Below are 12,853 nucleotides of genomic sequence, written 5' to 3'. Positions count from 1 at the left end.
AACTTGACTTAGACTTTTTTTTACTTTCCTTCATGTCTGGTGATCCTCCAAAATTAAAGGAAGACGCACAGCAACAAAAACAGATCACGGAACAACGGAACCTCATTTCGCGGAACGGAACACAACAACGATCGTGTGCATGAGGCCTAATGGATAGAGTTAGGCCTCATGTACACGACCGTTGTTGTGTTCCGTTCCGCAAAATGGGGTTCCATGATCCGTTTTTGTTTCTGTGTGTCTTCCTTTATTTTTGGAGGACCACCAGACATAAAGGAAAGTAAAAAAAAAAATTTAAGACAGGTTTGCCATGCAAATGATAGGAAAAAAGCGGACGCGGATGACAATCTTGTGTGCCTCCGTGTTTTTTAGCGGTCCCATTGACTTGAATGGGTCGGCGAACCGTTTTCCGCAAAAATAATAGGACAGGTTATATTTTTTTGACGGACTGGAACCACGGACGCGGATGACAAACGGTGCATCACGAAAAACGCAACAACGGACACGGAATAAAACAGCGGTCGTGTGCATGAGGCCTTAGTTTGGTTCTCCATTTACTTTAATAGGGCCACTAATTGACATGCGATGATGGATGCTGCTTTTATGGCACGGACTCTGTGTGCCTATACAGAAAAAAGTTAAAGGGCATCTGTCAGCAGTTTTGTACCTATGACACTGGCTGACCTGTTACATGTACACTTGGCAGCTGAAGGCATCTGTGTTGGTCCCATGTTCATATGTGTCTGCATTACTGAGAAAAATGATATTTTAATATATGCAAATGAGACTCTTAGAGCAATGTGGGTGTTACCGTTACACCTAGAGGCTCTGCTCTCTTTCTCTGCAACTGTCGCACCCTCTGCACTTTGATTGACAGGGAAATCACCACATCTGGCCCTGTCAAAGCACAGAGGGTGCTGCAGTTGCAGAGAGAGCCGAGCCTCTAAGGGTAACAGCAACACCCACATTGCTCTAAGAGGCTCATTTGCATATATTAAAATATCATTTTTCTCAGCAATGCAGACACATATGAACATGGGACCAACACAGATGCCTTCACCTGCCAAGTTCACATGTAACAGGTCAGCCAGAGTCATAGGGACAAAGCTGCTGACAGATGCCCTTTAACCTCCTGGGGATACATGACGTACCGGTTATTAAGGACACGTGACATACCGATAGGTCATGTGTAGTTTCGATCACCTCCGCGCAGCGGGCGGTGATCGTAACTTGGTGCTGCTGAAATCAATCAGCAGACACACACTGGGACAATGCGCGGGGTGGGTCCTGTGACTGCCCCCTATCGGCGATCCCGGCAAACCGCAGGTCAATTCAGGCGTTAGCTGCAGGGTGGGCGGGAGGTTCAAATTATTGCAGCTCTCCTCCTCCTTTCTGTGTCCGGGAGCCGAGGAGAGAGGAGCCTGCAATCGGATCTCCAGAGCCAGCACGCCCATCTGTGCCCAGCACCCCCTTCTAACTCTCCACAGTGCCATCTGGCACAGAAAGGTTAGGGACAGGTTAGGTTAGGCAGGGATATTCAGGTAAAGTTTAGTGGGGAGAAAAAAAAAGTTTTAACTGTTGCATCACCCTAATCGGGTGTCTGGAGTCCACAGCACAGCTACGTGACCCTAAACCCCCCAGGGGTGCTGCAGCTTGCCCCCTTATCCCCCCCACACACACACACACACACACATTTTTTGAGGCGCAAGTTTATTTTTTATTTTTTTCTGCGTGCGCTGACTGGCCGGCACTCTTAGCGCCCTGCCACTGTTAGCGCATCGCACACCCCACCGCTGATCATCTTCGGACGGCTGATCAGCAAGTTAGAATTTTTTTGGGCCTATTATTTAATTTCTTTTTTTTTTTTCTGTTCGTTTTAGGGCAAAGTCCACAAACACCCGTGCCCCCACACACAAACACACTAAATAAAGATTTCCACACACGCATACACACACTCCAATATGGCCCGCCGGATGTTCTCGGCCAAGGAAGCATACTCCCAGCTTGCCTCCGACTCCGAGAGCCCCAGTGAGGACGAGGATGACCCCACTTTCCTTTTGTCATCCACGTCCTCCTCATTATCTAGCGATGATGATGAGCCCCCAAGGCGGCGGAGCAATGGGACTGCCATGCTAGGGACCCTGTGGCCCACACTAGTACGAGAAGCTCTGGGGCTCGTGCTAGTTTTCCAGACCACCAGATAAGTCCACCGGAGCCCCCTACCGGTGAACTTGCATGGTGTACCACAGAGCATTTTGAGCCTGCGATTCCTGATTTTGTTGGCCAAGCAGGAATCCAGATTTCCACAGTGGGCTTCACTGAATATGACTATTTTAGTCTTTTTTTTTCAGTGACCACTTTGTGAATCTGATGGTGGAGTAAACGAACAACAGTTCATTGCTCAACACCCGGGCTCCTTTTTCGCTAGGGCCGGTGGCTGGACTCTGGTCAGTGCAGCCGAGATGAGGAAGTTTTGGGGCCTCGTGCTGCACATGGGCCTAGTCAAAAAACCCAGTGTCAGGCAGTACTGAAGTGGGGACATCTTCTACCAGACCCCACTTTACAGTACGGCCATGACACGTACTCGGTTTGAGGCCATCCGGAAATGCCTGCATTATGCAGATAATGCAGCATGTCCCCCCCAAGGTGATCCTGCCTATGACCGCCTGTACAAAATCAGGCCGGTCATCGATCACTTTGGGGCCAAATTTTTGGAGGCCTATTTACCTGGAAGGGAGGTCGCGGTTCATGAGTCCCCTGTTGCTTTCAAGCAGAGACTCATTTTCCGCCAGTATGTTCCCTCTAAGTGGGCGAGGTATGGCGTTAAGCTGTGCAAACTTTGTGAGAGTACCTCAGGGTACACTTACAAGTTTCGTGTGTACGAGGGGCGAGATTCCCGTATTGAACCCCCAGCATGTCCCCCCACTCTGGGTGTTAGCGGGAAACTTGTGTGGGACCTTATGCACCCACTGCTAGATAAGGGTTACCACCTATACGTGGATAACTTTTATACTAGTATCCCCTTGTTCCAGTCCCTCGCCGCCAGATCCACGTCCGCTTGTGGGACCGTGCGGAAAAATCAACACTGCCTCCCTACCCACCCCCTCCAGGTACCTATTCCCAAGGGTAAGACCCGTGCCCTTACCAGTGGAAACCTGTTGCTGGTCAGATATAAGGACAAGAGGGATGTCCTTGTACTGTCCACAATTCACGGTAACGGCATCACCCCTGTCCCTGTGCGAGGTACCGCAGCAATGGTCCTCAAGCACGATTGTATCGTCTACTACAATCGGTATATGGGAGGAGTTGATCTCTCTGATCAAGTCCTCAAGTCATATAATGCCATGCGCAAAACCTGGACATGGTACAAAAAAGTTGCAGGTCTACTTGGTACAGGTTGCCTTGTACAACTCTTTTGTGCTGTCCCGGAGCGCTGGCAACACAGGGAAATTCCTCCAGTTCTATGAGGCAGTCCTCAAGGCCCTGATCTTTTCTGACCGGGAAAGAGCAGGCCGGAGTACCTCCAGAACAGGAGGCGCCCGGATTGTCCCTGGCCTACACTTTCCAGGTGTGGTCCCCCATACTGGAAAGAAAGGACGGACCCAAAAAAGGGTGCAGAGTGTGTCACAGGAGGGGGATACGGAAGGACATCACCACTCAGTGTGACACGTGCCCCGATTATCCGGGCCTCTGCATTATTGGTTGCTTCAGGGAGTACCACACTTCCGTTGAGTACTAAATTTATAATCCCCTTCCCCGATTTAAATTCCATTTAGCCACTGACAATCGAAACAAAAAAAATATGGTTCTCAGACTAAAACTAAAATAAATAAAACAGTAGACAAATTAGGTATCGCCGCATCCGTAAGAATCTACTCTCTAAAAATACCCCATGACCTAACCCCTCACACGGTCCCAAAAATAAAAATTGGTGCAAAAAAAGGTATTTTTTGGTCACCATACATCACAAATAGTGTAATAGCAAGCGATCAAAAAGTCATATGCCCCCAAAATAGTGCCAATAAAACCGTCCTCTCATCCTGCAAAAAATGAGCCCCTACCTAAGATAATCGGCTAAAACCCCAAAAAAAACAGACTCTTAGGCCTCTTTCACACAGGTGTTGCAGGAAAAGGTGTGGGTGCGTTGCGGGAACACGCGCGATTTGTCCGTGCGAGTGCAAAACATTCTAATGCGTTTTGCACGCGCGTGAGAAAAATCGGCATGTTTGGTACTGTTAAAGTAGCCCTAAATTAGAGCATTTGAGATGCACTCTGGTGCTCCAAATCAATGTACCCCCAAGGGGTTAATATCCACGCGTGGTTGAGAGACTGGACACTGACACAGAAGTTGGTCAAAGCAATCTCTAATTTAACGGTGCCAAAACAGCTATTTTTTGCAAAATTTTCCATTTTAAACCGTTTTTTCCAGTAACATCGACCGATATTGATTTTTTAGGGCCGATACCGATAATTTGTGAACTTTCAGGCCAATAGCCGATAATTTATACCGATATTCTGGGAATTTTCATTTTTGAAAAAAAAATAAAAATTCCCACAAATCTGCTGAAAATTAATGTTTATTGTTAATGTGTATTTTTATTTTTTTGTAAATCTTTCTTTTTCATTTATATTTAATATTTTGGTGGTTTTATTTTTATTACTTTTTTTTTTTTTTTAAACTAACTTTTAGCCCCCTTAGGGACTAGAACCCTTGTCCTATTCACCCTGATAGAGATCTATCAGGGTGAATAGGAGCTCACACTGTCCCTGCTGCCCAATGCTTTGTGCACAGAGCAGCATGGAGCTTATCATGGCAGCCAGGGCTTCAATAGCGTCCTGGCTGCCATGGCAACCGATCGGAGCCCCAGCATTACACTGCTGGGGCTCCGATCGGAGGAGCAGGGGAGAGGGAATCCTGTGGGGGGCGCACTGCGACTGGGGGGGGGGGGGCGCACCACTGCTTAATCACTGCACATTCACTTTACACGCACTGCGGCGATAAAAAAGATCAGTTTTGATATTTTTTATCAACCGCAGCGGCCTCCGGTACTTCGCTAGCCTCCCCTTTGTAAGACAGGCTTGCTTTTTTTTTCTTGGGTAGTCTCAGGGAATACCCCTAAATTTAGTTGCCCACATGTCTAACAGGGGGTATTCTTCTGAAGAGGCCTACAGGCTTCTGACCGAGTCGGATGAGGAGTGGGAACCCTCATCTGATGAATCCAGCGGGTCAGAATACGAACCTGTAGAAAGCAGTGGCTCTCTGACCCAAAGTTCGGACGAGGAGGCTGAGGTCCCTGATACCACCAGGCGTACCCGGCCCCGTGTCGCTAGACCGCAGGTTACGCAGGATCCGCTTCAAGAGCAGCAGAGTGGGGCTGGTGCTGTTTGATTACGTGGGGAGGCATACACCAGCAGCCCAGCCCTCCCTGGACCTAGTACCAGCACTGCCGTACAACCTGGTGAAGTAGCGAGCACCAGAAGGGCAGTTGAAGCTGGTACAGTGGCACGTGCAGTAGTGACCCCGTCGCAGACACCGCAAAGACGTGCCCGTAGAGCCCCTAGAATCCCAGAGGTGCTGGCAAACCCTGATTGGCAGTCCCCAACTTCAGCCGCACCTGTAGTTTTCCCTTTCACTGCCCAGTCTGGAGTTCGGGTTGAGACGGCTCAGATCGGTTCGGCCCTGGGATTTTTTGAGCTGTTCTTGACTGCGGAGCTTTTAGACATAGTTGTGGCCGAAACAAACAGGTATGCCACACAATTTATCACCGCTAACCCGGGAAGCTTTTATGCCCAGCCTTTCCGGTGGAAACCAGTCCAAGTTTCCGAACTTAAAACTTTTCTGGGCCTCCTCCTCAACATGGGCCTGACAAAAAAGCATGAATTGCGGTCATATTGGTCCACGAACCCGATTCATCACATGCCCATGTTCTCTGCTGCCATGTCCAGGGCACGTTTTGAGGCCATCCTGCGGTTCCTGCACTTTAGTGACAACACCGCCTCCCGTCCCAGGGGCCACCCTGCTTTTGACCGGCTCCACAAAATTCGGCCCCTCATAGACCATTTCAACCAGAAATTTGCAGATTTGTATACCCCAGAGCAAAACATCTGCATAGACGAGTCCCTGATACATTTTACCGGGCGCCTTGGCTTCAAACAATACATCCCAAGCAAGCGCGCCCGGTATGGGGTCAAATTGTATAAGCTCTGTGAAAGGGCCACAGGCTATACCCACAAATTTCGGGTCTATGAGGGAAAAGATCAGACCCTGGAGCCGGTCGGTTGCCCTGACTACCTGGGGAGCAGTGGGAAGACAGTTTGGGACTTGGTGTCACCCTTATTCGGCAAGGGGTACCATCTTTATGTGGACAATTTTTACACAAGTGTGGCCCTCTTTAGGCATTTGTTTCTAGAACGGATTGGCGCCTGTGGTACCGCGCGAACTAGTCGCGCGGGCTTCCCCCAACGGCTCGTTACCACCCGTCTTGCAAGGGGGCAGAGGGCCGCACTGTGTAACGAAGAACTGCTCGCGGTGAAATGGAGAGACAAGCGTGACGTTTACATGCTCTCCTCCATTCACGCAGACACGACAATACAAATTGAGCGAGCAACCCGTGTCATTGAAAAGCCCCTCTCAGTCCACGACTATAACCTCCACATGGGAGGGGTCGACTTCAATGACCAGATGTTGTCTCCGTATTTAGTTTCCCGACGCACCAGACGCTGGTATAAGAAGGTGTCTGTATATTTAATTCAATTGGCTCTGTACAATAGTTTTGTTCTCTACAGTAAGGCTGGGAGAACTGGATCCTTCCTCAAATTTCAGGAAGAGATCATCGAGAACCTCCTGTATCCAGGAGGTTCCGTGGCCCCAACCACCAGTGTAGTTAGCCGTCTACACGAGCGACATTTCCCCAATGTCGTTCCTGGTACCTCAACCCAACAGTCACCCCGAAAAAGATGTCGTGTCTGTAGCAGGAGTGGAATAAGGCGTGACACCCGCTATTTCTGTCCTGACTGTCCGGACCACCCTGCCCTATGCTTTGGAGAGTGTTTCCGGAAGTACCACTCACAGGTACACTATTAGCATAGGGATCATCTCACCAGGACAGGCACACAGGGCTATTAGGGCCCATTCACTCACTGCTGCTGCAAACGTCTCCTTTCACATGGGACAAAGTGCATAACGCACTTCGCCACATCTTTGGGCGATTTGCGCTTTGCACATTGACCCATGGGGAAGGAGAGGTTTGTTCTATAAAGGTAAAAAAAAAACACACCAGTAAGGAAACACGTTAATGTTCAGTTAAAAAAGTTAACGTTTATATGTTCTGTTGCAAAGTTAATAAAATTATTGCGTTGCGGCCTGGTTTTTTCTTTTTTTACCTTCCAGGTGGACCAACCGATTGACTAGCTGCAGCACCGATGTGCATTCTGACAGAAGCATTGCGCTGCTGTCAGATTACACGCAAGTCGGTGTATGCGGCGCTGCAAGACGGGATTTTCTCCTCTGCAGTGACAGATACGTTTGCCGAGGCATACGAGCTGAGGAGGAGGCGGCGTTCCTATGCTTTGGCAAGCACTTTGTATATATATATATAAAAAAATAAAATAAAATCCCGGCAATGATTTATTTATCCACATCGATTGATGCGAATGGAGAAATCTGGTTTGCCAGGGCATACGAGCTAAGTGGGTATGGATGTAGGGCGGAGCTCCTATGTCCTGGCAGACGCCTTTCCCCTCCATTTTTTTTTTTTGGCAGATGTTTTTCATCCACATTGATCGATGCAAATGAAGAAATCTGTGCCGTTCATTTTCTTCTTTCAGCCCAGAGGCTGAACGGAAAAAAATATCTCATTACCTGTATGCTCAATATAAGGAGAATAGCAGAAACTCCTAATGCTGGCCATACATGTAATGATTGCGGAGACCCTCAAATGCCAGGGCAGTACAAACACCCCACAACTGACCCCATTTTGGAAAGAAGACACCCCAAGGTATTTGCTGAGGGGCATATTGAGTCCATGAAAGATTTAAATTTTTGTCCTAAGTTAGCAGAAAGTGAGACTTTGTGAGAAAAAATAATAATAATTAATTTCCGCTAACTTATGCAAAAAAAAAAAAAAAATTCTATGAACTTGCCAGGCCCCTCATTGGATACCTTGGGGTGTCTTCTTTCCAAAGTGGGGTCACATGTGGGGTATTTATACTGCCCTGGCTTTTTAGGGGCCCTAAAGCGTGAGAAGAAGTCTGGGATCCAAATGTCTAAAAATGCCCTCCTAAAAGGAATTTGGGCACCTTTGCGCATCTAGGCTGCAAAAAAGTGTCACACATCTGGTATCACCGTACTCAGGAGAAGTTGGGCAATGTGTTTTGGGGTGTCATTTTACATATACCCATGCTGGGTGAGATAAATATCTTGGTCAAATGCCAACTTTGTATAAAAAAAATGGGAAAAGTTGTCTTTTGCCAAGATATTTCTCTCACCCAGCATGGGTATATGTAAAATGACACCCCAAAACACATTCCCCAACTTCTCCTGAGTACGGCGATACCACATGTGTGACACTTTTTTGATGCCAAGGTGGGCAAAGGGGCACATATTCCAAAGTGCACCTTTCGGATTTCACCGGTCATTTTTTACACATTTTGATTGCAAAGTACTTCTCACGCATATGGGCCCCTAAATTGCCAGGGCAGTATAACTACCCCACAAGTGACCCCATTTTGGAAAGAAGACACCCCAAGGTATTCTGTGAGGGGCATGGTGAGTTCCTAGAATTTTTTATTTTTTGTCGCAAGTTAGTGGAATATGAGACTTTGTAAGAAAAAATAAAATCATCATCATTTTCTGCTAACTTGTGACAAAAAATAAAAAGTTCTATGAACTCACTATGCCCATCAGCGAATACCTTAGGGTGTCTACTTTCCGAAATGGGGTCATTTGTGGGGGCTTTCTACTGTTTGGGCATTGTAGAACCTCAGGAAACATGACAGGTGCTCAGAAAGTCAGAGCTGTTTCAAAAAGCGGAAATTCACATTTTTGTACCATAGTTTGTAAACGCTATAACTTTTACCCAAACCATTTTTTTTTTGCCCAAACATTTTTTTTTATCAAAGACATGTAGAACAATAAATTTGGCGAAAAATTTATATATGGATGTCGTTTTTTTTGCAAAATTTTACAGCTGAAAGTGAAAAATGTCATTTTTTTGCAAAAAAATCGTTACATTTTGATTAATAACAAAAAAAGTAAAAATGTCAGCAGCAATGAAATACCACCAAATGAAAGCTCCATTAGTGAGAAGAAAAGGAGGTAAAATTCATTTGGGTGGTAAGTTGCATGACCGAGCAATAAACTGTGAAAGGAGTGTAAAAAGTGCTCTGGTCATGAAGGGGGTTTCACCTAGCGGGGCTGAAGTGGTTAAAAAGTGGGTTTTTGAAAATTTCTGAAAAATTTCAAGATTTGCTTCTAAACTTCTTAGCCTTGTAACATCCCCAAAAAATAAAATGTCATCCAAACATGAAGTAGACATATGGGGAATGTAAAGTAATAACTCATTTTTGAGGTATTACTATCTATTATAAAAGTAGAGAAATTGAAATTTGCTAATTTCTCAAAATTTGGTATTTTTTTATAAATATAAAAAATAAATTTCACTCTATTTTACCCGTGTCAGAAAGTTAAATTTGTGACGAGAAAACTTTCTCAGAATGGCCTGGATAAGTAAATGCGTTTTAAAGTTATGACCACATAAAGTGACACTGTCAGATTTGCAAAAAATGACCTGGTCCTTAAGGTGAAAATGAGTCCGGTCCCTAAGGGGTTGACATACATTATAGACAGTAATGCAGATGTTTTAGAAAAGGATACTGCACAGAGGTGAAATAGGTTGTGTGAATTACAGATGTATGGCAATATGACTGTGTTTTGACATAGATAATGTCCCAGACACGTCGGCCAATCTGAATACAGTCATCTGCCAATAGCAGCCACATGTTCTGAAGACATGCCAATAGTCTTGGATCATTTAACTCCATATGTCCTCCAAACATCTGCACACGTGAAGACGATGCCGCAGTGTTCAGTCTGGAAAGCGGTGCTAAGCTGTTTGTCATTTAAGGGCACTTTCACACTAGCGTTATTCTTTTCCGGCATTAAGTTCCGTCCTAGGGGCTCAATATCGGAAAAGAACTGATCATTTTTAGGGTCCATTCACATGTCCGCATCCGTTCCGCAATATCTGAAACGGGCGCGGACCTATTCATTCTCAATGGGGCATGAATGGATGCTGAGAGCACACTATGTGATCTCCGCATCCACTTTTCCGGAGTGCGGCCCGAAACCTCCGGGCTTCGGCCCTGAACTTCCGGGCCGTGGCTCAGCAAAAATATAGAACATGTCCTATTCTTGTCCGCAATTGCTGACAAGAATAGGCAGTTCTATAGGGGGTGCCGGCTGGGTGTATTGCGGATCCGGACGTGTGAATGGACGTGTAAATGCATTTTGAATGGAGAGCAATCCGTTCAGGCTGCATCAGTTCAGTCACTGAACGGTGTTTTGGATGGAGGAAATACTGCGGCATGCTGCGATATTATCTCCGTCCAAAATTCCGGATCAGATGCCGGATCCGGTATTATCTTACATTAAAATGTATTAGTGCCACAATGCCGGATCCGTGCATGCGCACACCGGTACAAATGTGAAAAAATATATAACGGATCCGTCTACAAATGCTGTCTGTTTGCATGCAGATTTCCGCAAGTGTGAAAGTAGCGTAATGCATTCTGAATGGAGAGCAATCCGTTCAGGATGTCTTCAGTTCAGTCTTTTTGCCTTTTCAGGACAGAGATAACACCGCAGCATGCTGTGGTTTTATCTCCGTACCAAATTCCGGAACACTTGCCAGAATGCCGGCAGTTTTTCCTATTGAAATGTATTAATGCCGGATCCAGCCCCGAGTGTTCCGGCAAAACGGATCCGGCATTACGGTCTGCGCATGCTCAGACCACAAAAAATTTGAAAATAAATAAATGCTGAATCAGTTTTTCTGGATGACACCGAAAAGACGGAAAACACTGAAAGCGGCAATGTGCGTTCCGCATTTTGCGGACCGCACGTTGCCGGCACTAATAGAATATGCCTGTTCTTGTCCGCAATTGCGGACAAGAATAAGACATGTTCTATTTTTTTGCGGAACGGAAGTGCGGATCCACAAATCCGTGTCCGAGCAGCACATCATGCTGCCCCATAGGAATGAATGGGTCCGCAATTCCGTTCCGCAAAATGCAGAACAAAATTGCGGACGTGTAAATGGAGCCTAAATCTGTGTTAGTGAGCACTTCTCCTTTGCCGAGATAATCCATCCCACCTCACAGGTGTGGCATATCAAGGTGCTGATTAGACAGCATGAATATTGCACAGGTATGCCTTAGGGCTTTTTCACACTTGCGTTCTTTTCTTCCGGCATAGAGTTCCGTCGTCGGGGCTCTATGCCGGAAGAATCCTGATCAGGATTATCCTAATGCATTCTGAATGGAGAGAAATCCGTTCAGGATGCATCAGGATGTCTTCAGTTCAGGACCGGAACGTTTTTTAGCCAGAGAAAATACCGCAGCATGCTGCGCTTTTTGCTCCTGGCCAAAAATCCTGAAGACTTGCCGCAAGGCCGGATCCGGAATTAATGCCCATTGAAAGGCATTGATCCAGATCCGGCCTTAAGCTAAAGTGTAGTGGGGAGCGGGGGAGCAGTATACTTACCATCTGTGCGGCTCCCGGGGCGCTTCAGAGTGACGTCAGGGCGCCCCACGCGCATGGATGACGTGATCGCATGGCACGTCATCCATGCGCATGGGGCGCTCTGACGTCATTCTGGAGCGCCCCGGGAGCCGCACGGACTGTAAGTATACCGCTCCCCACTACTACTATGGCAACCAGGACTTTAATAGCGTCCTGGCTGCCATAGTAACACTGAACGCATTTTGAAGACGGATCCGTCTTCAAATGCTTTCAGTTCACTTGCGTTTTTCCAGATCCGGAGTGTAATTTCCGGCAAATGGAGTACACGCCGGATCCGGACAACGCAAGTGTAAAAGAGGCCTTAGACTGCCCACAATAAAAGGCCACTCTGAAATCTGCAGTTTGATCGCACAGCACAATGCCACAGATGTCGCAACGTTTGAGGGAGCGTGCAATTGGCATGCTGACTGCAGGAATGTCTACCAGAGCTGTTGCCCGTGCAATGAATGTTCATTTCTCTACCATAAGCTATCTTCAAAGGCGTTTCAGAGAATTTGGCAGTACATCCAACCAGCCTCACAACCGCAGACCACGTGTAACCACACCAGCCCAGGACCTCCACATCCAGCATGTTCACCTCCATGATCGTCTGAGACCAGCCGCCCAGACAGCTGCAGCAACAATCGGTTTGCATAACCAAGAATTTCTGCACAAACTGTCAGGAACCATCTCAGGGAAGCTCATCTGCATGCTCCTCGTCCTCATCGGGGTCTGGAACTGACTGCAGTTCGTCGTCGTAACCGACTTGAGTGGGCCAATGCTCACTCGGCAAGGGAGAAGTGCTCACTAACACAGATTTGTGAACAATATTTGAGAGTAATGGGTCTTTTGTGTATGTAGAAAATGTTTCAGATCTTTGAGTTCAGATCATGCAAAACCGAAAGTGTTGCGTTTATACTTTTGCTCAGTGTATGTGTTATACATGATATCCACACATGGCCATTACATTGATACAACACTGGAAGACATTTAATCAGTCGGTAATCATAGTTACAATCAGAAGCCATTTACAACTCGTAGTTCATGGGCCAGATTTATCATTAGCTCAAGTCAGAA

Source organism: Bufo gargarizans, chromosome 2 (genome assembly GCF_014858855.1).
Source record: "Bufo gargarizans isolate SCDJY-AF-19 chromosome 2, ASM1485885v1, whole genome shotgun sequence".
Taxonomy (NCBI): domain Eukaryota; kingdom Metazoa; phylum Chordata; class Amphibia; order Anura; family Bufonidae; genus Bufo; species Bufo gargarizans.
Note: the sequence above shows the minus strand (reverse complement) of the source record.